The 17869-nt window shown below is 44.9% G+C and overlaps 1 long non-coding RNA gene across 1 annotated transcript; it reads left to right on the top strand.

The window, feature by feature from the left end:
* The first annotated feature begins 984 nt into the window (after nt 1-984).
* LOC142057659 (uncharacterized) lies at nt 985-17717 on the top strand. The gene is made up of 2 exons (XR_012660707.1): nt 985-1072; nt 17467-17717. It is a non-coding gene; the product is annotated as an uncharacterized LOC142057659 (long non-coding RNA).
* Nucleotides 17718-17869: the final 152 nt, after the last annotated feature.

The following is a 17869-nucleotide window of genomic DNA, read 5'->3' on the forward strand; positions in this document are numbered from 1 at the left end:
GAGGCCAGATCACTCATTGTTTTAAATCAGGGTGTTTCCATTCCAAATTATGAGTTCCTTGCTTTTTTTCAACAATGTACCAGCTGAGAATCAGCTCATGCAACAAACCCACACATGTGGGTATAAACCCAGACAGCATAAAAATAGTGTTTTGCACCTCTTAGTGTGCAATCCCTTGTTTTCCTTCAGTCCCTGATGAAAACAAAAATTTGGCCAAATACTGTTTTGCCGACCACAAATAGGGATGGGGAATAGGGCTCTGATGTCAACAGACACCCGCTGAGCCCCAGTAACTCTGAAGCCTGCAAATATGTCAGAGAAATGGTGAGAAGAGCAAAGTTAGCATAGGGTTGGTTAGTGGCTGTGCTTGGGAAAGCATCACCAAGATCTCCAATGTCCACCAACAGTGTTAAATTCAAAGCATGTTTTGCAGAGGAGTGGAAGACATGATGGGTGAATCGCAGTCGTCTCCCTCCTGTGCAGCTCAAGTGGGAGTCCAGAAAGTCTCTCTGAAGTGTGGAGATAAACCACAGCCAGGGAATATTGCAGCAAGTGAATATTGCAAAACACATCTGGGGAATACGTCTGCAGTAGTTGTGACAGATGAAAGAAACTCAGGCAGACCTCGCCATCTGTCTCTAATTCTTGCAATTTAGTGAAAATGGCTCTTGAGGTGATTCCAGCCTGGCAAATAGATGTGCCTCGGACCATGTTGCTGCTGCAGGACTTAACCTATGCAGCCCCCAAGACATGTATATGTATTTGAGGTGGGTTTCCACCAAGCTTTTTCCTTGACATATTTTTCGTGCCAGGTCTCTTCAGTGCCAGACATTCTCCTGCATGTCTCCCCCAGTTGGGACAGTGTCTCTCCCATTCCCTGTACAAAGCTGTGGACTCTCTGATCTCACCCTGGCTAGTTGACCTGGGTTATCCTAAATCCAGTGAGGAGCTAGGCCATGTGCTGTGGCTCACTTGGCTCCCTGCCATTATTCCCTGTGGAAACACATCTTTCCTGGGCAGCAGCTAGGTATTTCAGCCTCTGCTCCACCAACATATGAACTGCTGTCCCCAGGTGAGCTTATGGATATTTTTTGTTTCCATGTGCTTGATATGCCAGATATCTGCTCATGAATAATTGCAGGCAAGGTTCCTTCTCCAACATTTGCAATAAGCCTGCTTTCAGGGGTGTTTTTTCTGCTGAACATGAGCTCTCATCTCCTGCTGAAGCAGTGCCGAATCAGACTTCTCCAGTCTGAGGTCTAAGCAAAAAAAGGCTTTTTGTCTTTTAGCTCACACATCAGATTGACTGCTATAATTGGACTCTATGATAGGTCTAATGGCATGAGGTACTGTGCTGTGCAGCCATGTGCTGTTCATCTAGGCTGATGTCTGCCTTGCATTTTTAATTATTTGCAGTAAGTACAAACGTGCAGTGCATTTTCTTGCAACTTATTCTAAAATTTGTATTTTTTAATAGACTTACACCTTTTTTTTCCCCTCCCTTTTGCTATCCTGTGTATCCAGTACTCTTCTCTTTCTGGCACAGCTATGCTTTTTGGGACTGCAAAGCCCTTTCTCTGCTTTATTAAGATCCACTGCAGCCCACCAGGTCTGCTCTTGCATAGCAGCTTCATCTCACACCCTGCAGCAGGCAGAGGCAAGAGTTCTCTTGTGAAAGGAGAAGGGATTCATACTGAAAGGTGCTCTGTTCCTTTGAATGCATGTCCCTTTGCAATTTTAAGAGCAGAGGCTAGCAGGATGCAAAATTTGCTCTGGCAGCATCACCAGCTCTTGCAACTCTTGTGTTATTTTGTGCTTGAGGACACTGAGATAAACTGAAGAGGTGAAAAAAGTTAAAACCCCAGCTATCACAACTGTAGATTCAAAGCCTCAAACTATAACCCTACTGTCTGACAAACTGAGATCAAAAGAACCCAAGTATTACTACTTGGTAAGCCACTTGCCTCATTTCTCAAGGTTTGCTTCAGGTTTACGTGTAGTAGTTTGTAGTTGGCAAAAGGGTGGGTAGTAAAATAACCAGTCCTGGCGTGTGCTTCAGGTGTGTAATCATATCCTGAGACAGGCTGTCAGCCTTGGGGCGAGAGGGAGCTGTCCTGAAAATTGAAAGAATTTGTATAAGTGACAGAAGTGATTGAGTGGCTGAGGAGAGATGTCATCTTTATCTCCTAAATTGTGGATTTAGATGAACTGAACTATGTGGACTGTCAGTTAAGATACTTGTTCGTTTGTTTCCCTGCTCTCTCATACATCCTCCCTCCAAAATCTTATGGTGGTGAATATAAGATGAAGGGACCAGTACTGTGGGAGATGCCTGTTCAGAGCATAAAACCCACTTGAGAAGACCTGCTCTGGGACCAAGAAGACCAAGGTGGCAATCTGGGCAAGCATGTACCAACGTCTATGTATGCACATGTATGTTTGGGGACAGGAGCTGTTGTGGGGATGTTCCTTGGCTTTGTTTAACTTTTTTGTTTTATTCAAATAAACATTGTGGTCCTATTCTTTGATGGGCTGAATAACATGGGAGCCTCTTTTTCCCAGACATTTTTTCTGGGAATTTACACTCTCTCCCCAGAGTAGAATAAACAAACTGGAAATTTTGGGTTTTCAAAACAAAATAAATAACTATTGTTCTGCTTTCCTCCCCCCACCTCCTTCCCTTCCCACCATCTCCCCATCTGCCTTTCCTTGACCAGACCATCCCTTGGGAACTCCTCCGTCCCAGCTGTGCCAGCAGTCCTGTGATAACACACGCCACCACCTCCTCCTACTGAGATGCAAGGGCAGCACATGCTATGTCTTTGACTCCATGTCCATGACTCTAGAAACCAGCCCTAAATCAGCAAAATGCTGATTTGTGGTTTTAAGGGCTGCAGCAGACCATGGATAACCAACACGGTGGTCTGAGGTGGGACTGTAGCCTGGGTTAGACCTGCTGGGCTTAAACTCTGTCACAAGCAAGTGACAACAGCCTGGTTAGAAAAGGCAAGGCTGGTGCAGGTGGATGATTTTTTCCTCTCAACTCTCAGGAGAGTTTATGGACTTTTTAAAAACCCGGGTTGAGAAGGACTACAGTTACCAGTACTGGTATCTGGGTTGAAGTAACTTGCAGAGGTTGCAAGTTAACTTGCAGAGTTGATGCTTTGAGCTGGTCCATTTCTGAGTCTTGCCAGTATATGAGCCAGAGAAAGAGTGAGTTGTCACTAACTGGGGGATCAGATGCTGTAAGGATAACGGGGTTTAGCTGTTGGTGTGCTGTACAGAGGCAAGCAAACACTTTGGGCGCTGCTGGGGAATAATGGGTGTTGAACTTCTCTGTTTTACGCTTAAATATGATCACGCAAGCTTACCCTGTGAAAGCTTTCTTTTGTCAGTGTTTCATATCAATAGCTATTTTTATATAGTGCCTGGTATAACAGATATCTTCTCAGGCCTCGGAGGTTTGGACAGGATCTGTATTCATGAACTGTTGTGACCAATGGTTAAAATGGGAGGAGCAGGAAATGAGGGTGTTTCTGGTGTGTCAGGGAGGAGGAAAAAAAATCTATTTGCCAAAAGAAAACACTACTCCAAACCACTGAGCTTCGCCTACTAGGCGAGGAAGAAAAGGTAGCAGGGTCTTCTGAGTCCCAGGCAATGATAGTATGGCATGTGGAGGTGTAGATGTGAGAATCATAAATTGATATGAAAGCTGGTGACAGCTTTTCACCAAATGTTGCAATTAAGAAAAAAGTATCCAATAGGGCACTTGGCTGACTGTAATTACTCAAGGCAATTTTGGGGGTGTTGCCTGGCAGAGGTCTAAGAGCAAAGCTTTGTTAATTCACATCAGCTGTAGTGCAGCTAGGATCCCATTGGTTATTGCTGGGTACCAAAGACATCAATCAGACATTGGTGGTCGATAAACACATCGGCAAAGCTAAGACACAAGGCAGTAACTGGAACAATTTGCTGCAGACCTGCGCCAATGCCAAGTCTAATTACAATTGCTAACAAGCTTTGTTCTGCGAGCTGTGTGATAGGTGGAGACGGAGCATCCTCACTGAGGGCCTCCTATGAATAAAACAGTCAGTAGAGCATGTCCCAGCCTGTGGGCTGTGGCCACAGGGACTGTCAGAGAGGAAATAGCAGATAGGAAATAGGTGGTTGTCTTTAATTGCCGCAATGCCTCAGCTCCCCAAGGCTGCAGGCACAACCAGTTGTAAGGAACCATGTGTTTCTCCTGCATCTCCCACCTCTCAGGTGTCCCCAAGCACAGTGAACAAGACCAGCAAGTCTGGCTTTGCACCCCTGCACAGTTCTGGGAATAACAGGGAAGGAGCATTTATTTGCAGTGAGTAAATCAGACTGTGCTCCCTGCCTCATCCTGGAAAGACTGAGATGCTGCCAGCAACCAGTGGTAGTTATGCTTCCCTTGAAAGTGTAAATACCTGCAAGAGGCTCTGAGAGCAAGGAGGACAACTGGATGATGAAGGCAGATGACCCCAAAACAGGTGAAAAGTAGAGAAATCCTGGGAATACCCAGGTACAAGCATTATCTTGACCATTGCTCAGCTCCTTCCTACACCTCTGCAGGAGTCCAGGAAGATGTTCATGTTCCTGTGGTGCAAGAAATGGTGCTCGAGCCCTTATTGCAGCTGCAACTTTGTGCTGCACCTTTGGGAGAGGCACTGCAGTATTTTCCTGAGAGGTCTGGCAGAGTTTGGGGCTATTCTTCTTGTCTCATGAGGGACCATATTTTTCTTCAAGATAATAATGGGCTCTGATCCCAAAACCTGTTCCTATGTGGGGACTCTTTCCATAATGACAAGCAGACTGGTAAACGAAGGTTGCACTGGTTCTACTACTACAAAAATAATCATAATAAAAATCACAGTCTAAGGCCCCTCACCCCTACTAGGTGCAAATCAACAAAAAATAAAAGTTCATCTTGCTCTTGAAAATCAAGGGAGGAAGAGACTCCACAGGCAAGCTTGGAGAGCAAGCATAGGAAAGTATGAAAGTATTGATTAATGTGTAACCAAAATCATCCTTGATGCAATTTAAGCCCATTACTACTTCTGCTGTCTACCACAACCACTGAAAATGGATTAATTCATTCCTCCCTCCTGCATGTATTTCAAAGTTGTAATCATCCATCTTCTAGACTAAACAACCCTCATTCTTTCACTCTTTTCTTATAAAATGTGTTTTCTGGCCCTTCTTGCTGTTCCCTTTCAGACTTTCTCCAGTTAATTTACATCTGTCAGAGCTCAGTGCATGGGACCGGTCACCATGTTCCCAGCTTCCTCTTTGATGTGAAATCACAGCCTGCATTTATGAATCTGCTGCGTAAAAGTGAAGGTCTGGGGTGACCCAAGGCAAGCATGGGGACAGGGGTATGTAAATTTGCCTTTTGGAAAATGAAAGTATCAAGACAGAGTGTGCGAGCAATTGCTTGCACGTTATTTGTAATGTGTTGACCAGAATAGAGCAACAAGTTCCAGGAGGGAGGTGCTGTCTGAATGCCAGCCCAGAAGCAGCATACCCCATAGCAAAACAAACCAGTCTCTTGATCAGGATTGTATGTGTGCAGATATCCCTGTCTTATTAACATGTGATTTCTGCTTCGTAACAGCTTGCACCCAATGAGTGTGTTCTTTTGAGATCAGATCAGGTTTATTGCTGACCCTGGGGGCATGACCAATAAAATCATAGCAATGTTTTGTCCAGCTCCTAGTCTTTAATGGTATTTTCCTTCTTCCCCCTCCCTTATCTGCCTGTTATTAATCTTTGAGATAGGTATGCATTGAAAAAAGACTGTTGGTATTTCACTGTATGGTTAATGTATCTAAAGTAATGCCTCACTAACCTGGACTCCTTCTATGATAAGGTGACCTGCTTAGTGGATGAGAGGAAGGCTGTGGACGTTGTCTACTTGGACTTCAGTAAGGCCTTTGACACTGTCTCCCACAGCATTCTTCTGGAGAAGCTGGGTGCTCACGGCTTGGACAAGTGCACTCTGCGCTGGGTTAAAAACTGGCTGGATGGCCGAGCCCAGAGAGTGGTGGTGAATGGAGTCAAATCCAGTTGGCGGCTGGTCACGAGTGGTGTTCCCCAGGGCTCAGTGTTGGGGCCGGTCCTGTTCAATATCTTCATTGATGATCTGGATGAGGGGATTGAGGGCACCCTCAGTAAGTTTGCAGATGACACCAAGCTGGGTGGCAGTGTCGATCTGCTGGAGGGCAGGAAGGCCCTACAGAAGGACCTGGACAGGCTGGATCGTTGGGCCAGAGCCAGCGGTATGAGATTCAACAAGGCCGAGTGCTGGGTTCTGCCCTTGGGTCACAACAACCCCATGCAACGCTACAGGCTTGGGGAGGAGTGGCTGGAGAGCTGCCTGGAGGAAATGGACCTGTGGGTGCTGGCTGGCAGCCGGCTGAACTTGAGCCAGCAGCGTGCCCAGGTGGCCAAGAAGGCCAACAGCATCCTGGCTTGTATCAGGAATAGTGTGGCCAGCAGGAGCAGGGAGGTGATCGTGCCCCTGTACTCGGCACTGGTGAGGCTGCACCTTGAATGCTGTGTGCAGTTTTGGGCCCCTCACTACAAGAAGGACATTGAGGTGCTGGAGCATGTCCAGAGAAGGGCAATGAAGCTGGTGAAGGGTCTGGAGAACAAGTCTTCTGAGGAGCAGCTGAGGGAACTGGGGTTGTTTAGCCTGGAGAAGAGGAGGCTGAGGGGAGACCTTATTGCTCTCTACAACTGTAGCAAGCCGGGGATTGGTCTCTTCTCCCTAGTAACAAGCAATAGGACGAGAGGAAACGGCCTCAAGCTGCGCCAGGGGAAGTTTAGGTTGGATATTAGAAAAAGCTTCTTCACCGAAAGGGTTGTCAAACATTGGACCAGGCTGCCCAGGGTGGTGGTTGAGTCTCCATCCCTGGAGATATTTAAAAGAGGGGTAGATGTGGTGCTTGAGGATATGGTTTAGTGGTGAACTTGGCAGTGATAGGTTAGCGGTTGGACTCGATGATCTTACGGGTCTTTTCCAACCTTAACGATTCTATGATTCTATGAAAGTCTGGATCACAGACACTTGAACACGAACTTAATTGCTGGACTTGCACACAGAGCACAGATTTATCTGGTACATGAGAAAAGAATATGATACACAGGTATTGTGGGATACTAGGCAGAAAGACATTTGCATGATGCTGATCTGCATCTGTATTTACTTTGCAAGGAGCTAAGCAGTGGTGGAAAACTCCCCCATGGTACAGCAGAGGGTGTGGCCAGGTGTCCTGCTGTCCTTGCTCTTGGAGCATGTGTCCTGCATGGCAGCTTGCTGACACCAACAGCTCTTGCCTCTTGCAGTGTAAGGCTGACTTGGTTAGGTGTGCTTTGAGGAAAAAATACTAAGAAAAGAGTAAGTTCTTTTCCTCATTGCTGTCTGATAGCTTCAGTTACTCTGTAGCTTTACTTCTAGAACAGTATATTTTTAAATGCTCTTATTTCTATTAGAAGCATCATACTTACTGAAAGATAAGTACAAGAAAGCAAAGGGGGAGGTGTCTGATTTTGGTGGCTTTTTGGTTTTTCCTTTTGTGCATAGTGCTGGTTCACCGGAGACAGAAAAGGCACCATTTTATGCCCTTGGCATAGGACACCTCACTGCCTTCAGGAGCTGGATATAATGCTGCTCCTCAGCACCATCAATCCAATTTAGAGATGAGAGAGCAGCCAGGGTCGTTACCCAAATGCAGACAGCTATGCTCAGACACATGCTCCTTATTCAAGACCTGCTTCATTTGTCCACCTATTTTCTAGGCAGGGCAGTGGCCAAGCAGCTGCTCCAAGGGTACCCCTGCACACAGGGTGGGTGTCATAGTCCTACTCCCCACCTCCATCAGCCCCAGAGAGTGTCTCGGTTTGGCAGAGCACCAGCAAACAGCTCCCTCATCCCATGGCATATGCAGGGTTTTGTCCCAGTTTGACCAGTGCTAGGCTTTTCTCACTGCAGCATCCTCCAGGTGTAGACAAAGCCCAGCTTTTGTGCCTGGGGTGGACAGGCCCTGTTTATGATTGATTCTTATTGTCAATAATCAAGGAAAAGTGCAGGTAGGACTTGTTTACTTTATGTGGGTAACCCTACCTGGCCATTATGCAAAGTCCCTGAAGAGTAAATAGAGGAGAGCAGGGCTGTAACGGGAACCACTGAAAGAAAAGCAGGATGGCCACAATGTGTGTCGAGCCAAATGCTTTGCATAGTTGCGCTGTCAGCAAACACAGCGAGCCAGAGGGCAGGGAACCAGCCGCTAGCACGGCTTCTTTCTTAGCCTCTATTTGCCTTTGCATTTGTTATCTTGGACATAAAAAGGTCTGTAAGCCAGGGATTTGGGCAGTTAACCTCAAATAAACCCTAAAAGACCTACTTCAGTGAAGTGTAACAGCGTCTGTTGAATTTAATGGAGCTGGGCTTGCTCTCACCAAGGGTGATTTGGACTCTGAAAGCTTGCTATTTCCTGGAAGCTAATGGCATTTTGGGGGCATCTCTTTTGGTTTGTGTGCAACTTTGATTACTGCTTTTTTTACCTTGGCTTTGTCTGGCTCCTCTGCACAACTAAGTGTGTGTACACATGTGACAGAGAATAGCCAGCAGGGAAAGGATGCACCGCTGTAAAGACAGACATTTGGTTGTGCTGTGAAATATCCTTTATACTCAGACAGAAAGCAAATATTTGACACTGAGCAAGAAAATCAGGTATGATGTTTGACAAAGCAGATCACTGCGGAAAGCGGTGTCATGACTCACCAGCAGATCATTTCATAGCCTCACCCAGCCCCGTTACTTAAAAATACTGCTTATGACCAAAGTATCCTGCAGGCAATCAGTTTTGTTTCTTTAAACAAAACCAAATCATGCTTTATAAGGTCAGCAAGCTCCCAAAGAGCAACTTGGTGGAATAGAGCTGCAAATGGATAGCTATGGCACGAAATGAAACTGTTTGGAGAGGCCATCAGTAGCCAATATAATTCACAGGGAGACCTGGGTGCAGGATCTCTCTGTTTCCACTTTTACACGTAGGTGAATCAGTGATGGGTGAAGGAAGCTCACAGCAATTGGAAGCGCTTTGGCTCTTGGCAGGTAGGGTGGCATGGATCATTCCAGCTCTACTTGTTGATTTCTTGAAGCCTTTTGGATATTCAGGTGCAGGCTGGAAAATAAGCCCTATCATGGACTGTTGAAATGGGAGCCAGGAATTGTAGTTAAATATAAGCTTTGACTAAGTAAAATGTTATCCAAATGTGTCTGTTCTCTTGCTCTCTATAATTACTAGCAATTGAGAGATCATTGAAATAAAATACAGATCTAGCAATTTGGAGGCCCTGGAAGATAAAAGCCTGACTGCATCTGTTGCATCTCCTAAAAGCACCAAGCTGTTTGATACAGCTTCCAGGACTTGGGACTTCTGATGTGACCCAAATGAGAGCAGCAAACAAAGGAAATAAAGCATCCCCCACTTTGAGTGACAACTTCTGGACAAAGACCAAAGTGGCAGGCAGGAGCAGAAAGAATGAAACTCTTACTGAAACATCCAAGCCACAATTTGAGAATTCAAAAGGCCATGTTCCATCCTCTGGTTGTCCCTGATGTCAGGCAGGATTTTGTACTTACTATTTTATTTATCTACAAGGATGAAGCACTCTATGTTCACAGCTCTTCTGGTAACTTCAGTAAGCCTGGACTGACATCTCTGTAGGCTCACAGCACAATCTCACATGTCTTGGGTGTAATTCTCCTTTGCACTGATTTGGAAAAGTGTAGCACGCTCTCACTATACCACCCTATGCCTAAATGACCTGCAGAGATATGCTGGGTCCAAAACCCCAGAAAGCAAATCAGTGCCTGAGGATCATCAGGAGTGTGAAACAGTTGTCCTTTCCCTCATCTCTCCTTGTAGCCCTTCACAAATCCAGCAAAAGCTACTAGCAGCTTCTCAAAACCTCCACCACTTATTTGCATGGCATTTCTAAAGAAAGGTGCATAAGTTCTTGGGTTGTTATTCTTTTTCAAGCAAAGCTTCTGTATGTGGATTTGAGCATATGAGAATGTGGCTTACACTGTTGCTGAAGAGGATCTGTGCATGCAGCGGCCAATGAAGGAGCACAGAAATGCTCTCTTCAACACATACTATCTATTTTGAGCCTCTGCTAGCTTTCTGCTACCCCCGTGTTGTTATTGCTGGGTGCACAATGAAGGAAGAGGTGCTGACGGTTGTGCTTATGGGGAAGTCTGAGAGCTCTGATTTAATTCAGACAGAGCACACAAGTCAGAGTGGTTTCTCTTTCCCTCCCTGCCAAGGAGGGCAGGATGTTTATGTGCTGCTCAGCTAAAGGTATCCACAGCCTGAAAAGCCTCTTACTCAATTTTGCCTGGTAATTGGGATTTCTTATTGGCATGTCCTGTATCAGTGGATCCAACTGAAACCTGATGTCCCTAAACAAACCCTTCCTTCAAAGCCTAGCTTGCAACATCCTCCAAGAGGTTTCTGGCTTGACGTCATCCTGCTCAGAGTTTCTTTCAAACAGTCTCTTGTTAGCTTGGGAACAGGGAGCATCGCTTGGATGCACGTTCACAGCCCCCATTGCGGCTCAGGGGACAAACAGCAAGGGGATTTATGAGACATGGAGACCAGAGCCCAGAGGAAAATATTGGGTAATTGGAGAAGTGGCCTTAAGGAGCCAGTTGGGCTGTTTATCTCACCCTCATCCTCCCTCGGGGAGGCAGCTGCACCATGTCACCTCCGCACAAATCCCTGCCCAGCCTCATTCATAAAATCCCACAAAAGCCCTATATTTGCAAAGGGAGCCCTGCCCAGGTCGGGCTGGTAAGCTCGCTTATCAGAGTGAGGGCTATGCCCAGTGTGAAAGCACAGAGAGCTCCTTTATACCTCTGTGCCTGGATTCAGACCAGCTCAGCTGAGGGGTGCCGTCGTCTCCCCTTGCAGTGTGTGTGTGCAAGGTTTGGCAGCAGCAGAATCAGGCCTGCCATAAATGCTGTTTGCTGGAGGCAAGCACCAACTGCCAGCGGGTAGGACAGAAATCCCCCTCTACCAATGTCTTGAGGAAGGAAGGAGCAAGGAAATGGTGTTGGGAAGCTGCCTGCTCTGAATCAGCTATGTGTGGGATGGAGCAGGGAGGACTAAGCAGTTATTTTTTTGGCATGTTGTTTTTTTTAATACCATCACACATGGGCCTAAGGATCATTCCTGCCCTGCAGGAGCAGCACAGCTGCAGGTCAGACCCTGAGGCGGTGTAAATAAGCATGCCCTGCCATGTTGGCGCTCAATTCGGATTGAAAGCATGGTTGCCACCTGCCTGCTTTGTTAACTGGATTAGCTATTTACAGGCAGTCACTTTTTTATGGCTTCGGTGTCTGGTTTTCAGTCATAATTCTTCCTTTCCCTGTCTCAGACTCTGTTGAGTCTGGTCCCTCACTATCTGTGATTGAAATATAAGCATTACTGTGCGTCAGACAGACTCAGACTTTTTTTTGGGGTGGTGGGGGTGGTTTTTTTGGGGGGAGGGTTCTTCTTCCCCTAATTTCTTTCATGGTGACCCACAGGAGTATGGCTGTAACTTTAAATACCTTCTAGCACAACCAGCTGAAATGAGGTTGGGGAACAGGGAGAATTAAAATATGCTTCAAAGGAGTACACAGGAGGAATACAAATAGGAACAGATAACCTGAATTTAATCTTTTATAGGGTCTTTCATAAAGAATAATATCAGCTCAGGAGGAGCTAGTGCCTGTAAGGGTAGAAGGAGACAGCTGCTTCCTACCTCCTCCTCTTCCCAAAATCTTTTATGGAGAGACTGCTCTGCTCAAGGGTGGGCAAATGTAGGGCCCCTAGGGTGTTTTTCAGCTCTCCCATCAAACTATGTTGCCTAAATGCTCACCTCTGCTTGACAAGGAATCCTTCTTTCCTCTCAGAGCAGGTGTGTGGTCCTAAAGAAGTCTAAAACTAAATAAAAATCTTGACTGAAATGGCAGAAACTGGCAGTACCCACTAATGTTCTCCAGTCCCACATGATCCGGCTGAGCAAGGTGCCAATCTGCACAACGCAAAGCAAGCAAAAGTAGATGCAGCCTGTGAAAACATCACATCTGCCTTTTCCTGGGGTGGAAAATAATTCAAAAAAAAAAGCTATAACAAGTGCTGCAAACTCAAACTGAAAAGTTATTATCTCAGAAAGTGCATGTTTGCTTCCATCCCCTTGTTTACTGAGGACTTTGTATCTGAGAGTCAGAGCAAATGCCTCTTGCTCCTCGCTGTCACACATCACATATCAACCCAGGCAACAGGTCACAAGCTCTCAAAGGGAGCAGCTGCCATGTCTCAGGATTAAATCAGTTCTGCATCTTCAAAAGACAAATCATTCAAATGTACAATTTCTTCCGTCCCCAACTACAAGTACGGTGTTTGGGGCCAGGTCCTGAGACACCTGGAATTGGCAGAACTGCGGTGATTTATGTGAGTGTACCCCAGGGCACAGACTCCTCCACTTGTGCATCAGTTGGAAAGTTGATCTCAACTAGGAGAGCTTGCCAAAGCTGTTGAGAGAGGGCTGTGTCCTGAGCAACATCCCTCTTCACTGCAGGACAGGATGGAGTCTGATGGGACGGCATCCTGGGAAGCCTTTTACATGAAGGCTTGGGTACTCTCACACACTGTTGCTGCTCACCAACCTCTGAAGCTACAGAATCACCTCAAGGGTGCTGCCTGTCATGAGTGATAGTGCTCTGTTGGCCTGGGGGATCCTGCTGAACCAGGGAGGGATTTGAGAAAGAAATACAAGTGAAAATTATTGTTTGGTATGCTTAAAGCAAGAAGACAAACTGCTTCAATCTAGTGTATTTACAACTTAGTCACAGACATCCATGCTGACCTCTTCCTTACCCACAATTTGCTAGTCCCTGCATGTAACCCCCCCTTTCCATGCAAAATTAAATTGATGTATTATTCCCTTTAGTGTATTTGGAGGAGATTGCCCTGCAGGCCTAGTTCTCATAGTTGTAGCTTAGCAAGGGAAACCCAATGTTAAACTGTTTGCAACATCAGGATCATTGCCATCCCAACCCAGCTCACTCATCTCAATTTTTCCCCTCCTTGAAGGCTACCTTTTTATCCAATGCTTATTCACCAAGTGCAACTAGTTTTTTATGTAAAAGGAATGGGAAAAATGGAGAATAGCATCTCCAAAAGAAGCTGCAAACACAGGAATGAAAAGGTGGGTGGTGTGGACCACTGTCCTCTTCTGGATGATCCTTCTTCAGTGCTGAGAAATGTGTTTATTTTTAACTAGAAACTGCATGGTGACTACCAGCCCTCCCAGATTTAAGCCTTGAGGTCTTTCTGCTGAAATCAACAGCTGTATTTGCATGAGTCATTAAAAAAGTTTTTAAAAAGAGTTTTGTTATCTCTAGCAAGTCTTTCTGCTTAGTGCGGTGGGTGGGAGACTCACTCCCAGGCTGGCGGTTACGTCTGTACCACATATTTCACAGTGTAGCTGTAGGTTTGCCGACTGTCAGTTCACATAGTTTCATTGTTACATCTTGCTCTAAATATAGGAAATATAGGAAAAGCCTGGTAATCGCTGACATCAGGCAGTCCTGTTTGTAGTCAGCCCCCTACCACCTCATTAACTTTTAAAATGTGCAGGTTTATAATAATAAAAACTAGGAAATGGGGAGGTGTGAAAGGTAAGGCTCAAAGGTTGAAAACATGTAATGGCAAACCTAACATGAAATAAGAAAAATAAAATATAAGGAAAGAATCTGAAAACAGGTGATGGGTTAAAAAATGAGACCCGATATTTATAACTAGTAATGCAAATTGTCAGTGTTAAGAAAAATAAAGCCTGGGGAGGAAAGAAACACTGCTCTGATTCTGCAGATGCTGTGCAGTGGTGTGAGGCATGTGCGTCACTGATAAACTTTCTGAGACCTTCGATAGAATGTATACATAATTTGAAGAGGAACTATTATTAGCAAGTGGTATTTATGAGTATATGAGCAAAAACTGCACCGAACGTACCTTTGAATATGCTGCTTGTCAGTTGTCTGTCTAGCAGGGTTTGCGTTGGCTTGCAACCGGAGGGGCTGGATCCATGCAGCTGGTCTGACTGCTCATACAGCCTTTTGAAACTGTTTTCTGTGTGCCGCTACTGTACAGGGAGCAAGTGATAGTGAGAGGCTGCTGTGTTTGTGACTCTGACCTGTGAAGTGTCTATGGGCTGAACTGAGCTTATGGGAGACATCAGGGCTGTAGAGGAGTTGACTAGGGTCTTGCTTTCTCCTGGTATGTAGGAACGGCCATTTCACTGGAGCTGCCCTGCTGGAGGCCAGGCTGCAGCTTCGCCATGCGTCTGGTGTGTTTGTCAGTAGGATAGCACTAAGCATCTGAGCATGGGAATGGATTGTGCAGGTCCAGTGTGACTCTTTGGATGTTTAAGCAAGAGACAGATTTAAGTACGTGTTGGGATTTCCAAATTATTCGCTCTTCCCGGTATGTTAGCATGTACTTTAGGGAAGCTCCTTCTCTTCTGCAAAGCAGAATTAGAGCATAAGCCACTTTGACACTTGGTGCACCCTGTAATTCCCCTCTTTTGCCATAGACTTTGGGTAAGTGACACAAAGTGCAAACTACACCATTCCCCAAACTTGGGTAATTTCTGTGCTGTATCTTTTGCAAGGAGGTATGAAGGAAAAGTGAAAATCATCTTCATGCAACTGGGCAAGCTAAAGCCAAACAACACTGTAAAAGTGTGTATCTGATTAGTTCAGGACCAGTTGCTATATATTAACTATCTCCCTGTGCAGCAAATCTGCCAGTTCATAAACATTCAGAGAAGTGAAAGGCTGCATCTGCCTTTAATTGGGACAGATAAACTGCAGGCAAGCCAAATTCCTAGGCATGCCTGCACATGTCCTTTGCAGAGCTATAGTCTCTCTTGGTGATCTCACTTAAACATAGTCAAAATGATTAAAAGATGCCCTTCTCTTATGTTTTGAAATGTAATTTTCACTTGAAAAATAATCATGATACTACTGATGGCCATGCAGTACACTTTGTTAGTAGATCTCAAAGCAGTTCACAACAAGCAGTTAAGTATTAGGCAGAGTTAGGATTTAAAACAAAACTAAACTAACCGATTTTCTGTCTGGAAATGCTGATTTATCAGAACTGAAACTATTTGTGGGAATAGGTATTCCCCTGAATTTCAAAAAAAAACCCCAACCAACTATTTTAGTACTGCTTTAAAAGGCACTGCTGTGATCTAAATTTGAAGTTTTATTTTCTCAATAGAAACAATGCTTTATTCAGCTTATACTAAAAAGCTGGAGAGCATTTAAAAAAAAAGTAAAAATTGAAGCAAAACATCTTGAAATTATTATAGCAGAGTCTTTTGGATAATAGGCTTGTGAATGTTTTAGAGATACATAGTTTTGCTTGAAGACAGATGCAGAAATATCAAGACCTTGACAATCCCTCCAGCTCAGGAAGACCATTTTGCCATCAGCTCTAGTGGGTACGACCTCCACATCCTGCACTTGGATGGCCTGAAGGGCAGACGGCGATAGGGCAGCTCTGGGAATGGAAAATGAGTTTCCAAATCCTAGGCCAACTCCCTATCACGAAGATAACACTCTTCCCTCCCTCCCCCTTCATCCCCAAATGGCTTACTGGGAACTGCAGACGCCATGGGTGCTGCTGGCTCCCTGCGAATGAGATCGCCCCACTGGGCACGTCCCAGGTGGGGTGAATCACCCTGCATGACTCCGGGCTCCCATCACTCCTCTATCTGGCTCCTTCACTTAAGAAAAATGGAAATGTGTGTTTAAAGCTAACCCTGACCACTTGACTTACAGGTATCAAAGGAGTATCTCATAGAGGGATTCATTCATTCCAAACCTGCCCTCCAGTTGAGTTTCACAAATCTTCTATTTCACTTTTTTTAATTAAAAAAAAAAAGTTTAATATATTTCCTTTGTACCAACCACTGTGTCTTTGAAGTAGGTGAAATATTGTGTATGCCAATAATGTTTTCCATACAAATTGCTTGCACCATTTTCAAAAGGGGAGAGATTATTTCAAGCAAGAAGAAGGTTGGCTGAGGTTTCCTCCAGTCTGAATTTTCCCTGTGACCCCTTGGCCATGAGAAATGATTTGGGCTGTATTTTCTTCCTCCAAACACGTACAGGTTGATCCTCTCATCTCTTGTGAAAATCTTTTCAGAAACCATACTTGCTATTTTTGAGACTTTGATGCAGAAGAGGAATAGATGGGCAGCTGGCAGAGGTTTTGTTTTTGACTTCAGTGGTGTCTGGACTTTCCCTGGTGTTTGTGTCTCCGCAGTCTGACTCAAACCCAATTCAAGCCAATGGAAAGAATCCCAGCAGCCTAATAGATATAAAGTTGCCACTCTTGAAAGGATAAACTTCTGGTAACACATCGTTTCATAAATATCTTTTCTTTCTGATCTGCCGGTGAGCTATCATCAAACAGGGCTTTTAATGATGGTTATTCAGGCATACACAAACACATTTCATCCTGCTGGTGCTACCCAGGTGACGCAGTCTGCCACACCATCACAACATATTTTGGTGCCAATGCTATACCTACTACATACAATCTTCTTCATCTGCCAAATACTCTTTCATTTTCTTGGGCAGTGGCTGGGCTGTGCCTATTTGCCTCTATTTGCTGCCCCCTTTGTCTTTGCTTTGATATGGCTCTACCTCTTTGGCTGTTTGCTAGTTTGGCCATCTAAATCTGTTTATTTGAATGTTGCTGGGATCCTATCATGTCAAGGGTGTCCACAGCCTCCATGGCATCCTTCTTTCCTAATCCAAGTAAGATAAAATAGTCACCTGAATTTATTACAACCTCAGAAAATGACTGTTCTCCTTAAAGGGTAAGGAGAAGGTTTATGGGGAGATGTGGTACGTTTCATTACACCAACTAATAGAAAAAACAGCAAGCTTTTGGCCATGCAAGGCTTTGCTTGGAGCATTTAGGAGTGGCTCGTGAGCAGATTTCTCCATGGCCTCCCCTTGTGCAAGGGCAGCTCCCCATGGATGTGGCTGCAAGGTCTGAAATTTGGAAGCTAAAAAACGTTTCTGATAATGCACAACTTGCCAACAAAGACTCCTCATGCAAAAATGGTTGTTTGTCTTCAAAGAAATGCTTTTGGAGAGCTATTTTGTGGTAAGTCACTCAATGTTACCAGTCCTCATTAGATTAGAAAAGTACATGCTTTCCCTCCAGGAAGAGTATGTAAGTGTTGGAATTTCTAGCGTTAGAAATGATTGAAACTGAGTGGTTTGAAATGCTAATTTTTCTTATAGCTGAAATTTAAAAGATGACAGTTTTCTTTCCCATGTCCATTCTCATTATTTATCAGAAATTACGGTGTGATTTACATCCAGAGCGAGTAAAATGGAAAGCCTGACTCCTTTCAGGCCACTGCCTCCCACCTCCTTCGCCTGCTGCGGCTCCAGCCTTTGCCAAACACCTGCACTGCCACCTTCTGCCTGTCTTACAGATCAGAGCTGAATTTCCACCATGGTTTTTTTTTCTCATCCTGCCAAATTAATGATGTGTGTCCTAGGAAAATTTGGAATACAAAGAATAAACTGTGTGTGCACATGCAGAGTCAAGATGGTCTGTAAATTGATTTTTGTTTCTAGCTAGTCTCTGTTACAGATAGTGATTGTACTATACCTAATTTCTAGCTCTTATTTAGAGGAAGAGAACCCTAAAGTGTTGCGCCACATGACCCCAAAACCTATAATACTTTGCTCAGC

The sequence above is a fragment of the Phalacrocorax aristotelis genome, chromosome 5, assembly GCF_949628215.1.
Source record: "Phalacrocorax aristotelis chromosome 5, bGulAri2.1, whole genome shotgun sequence".
Classification (NCBI taxonomy): domain Eukaryota; kingdom Metazoa; phylum Chordata; class Aves; order Suliformes; family Phalacrocoracidae; genus Phalacrocorax; species Phalacrocorax aristotelis.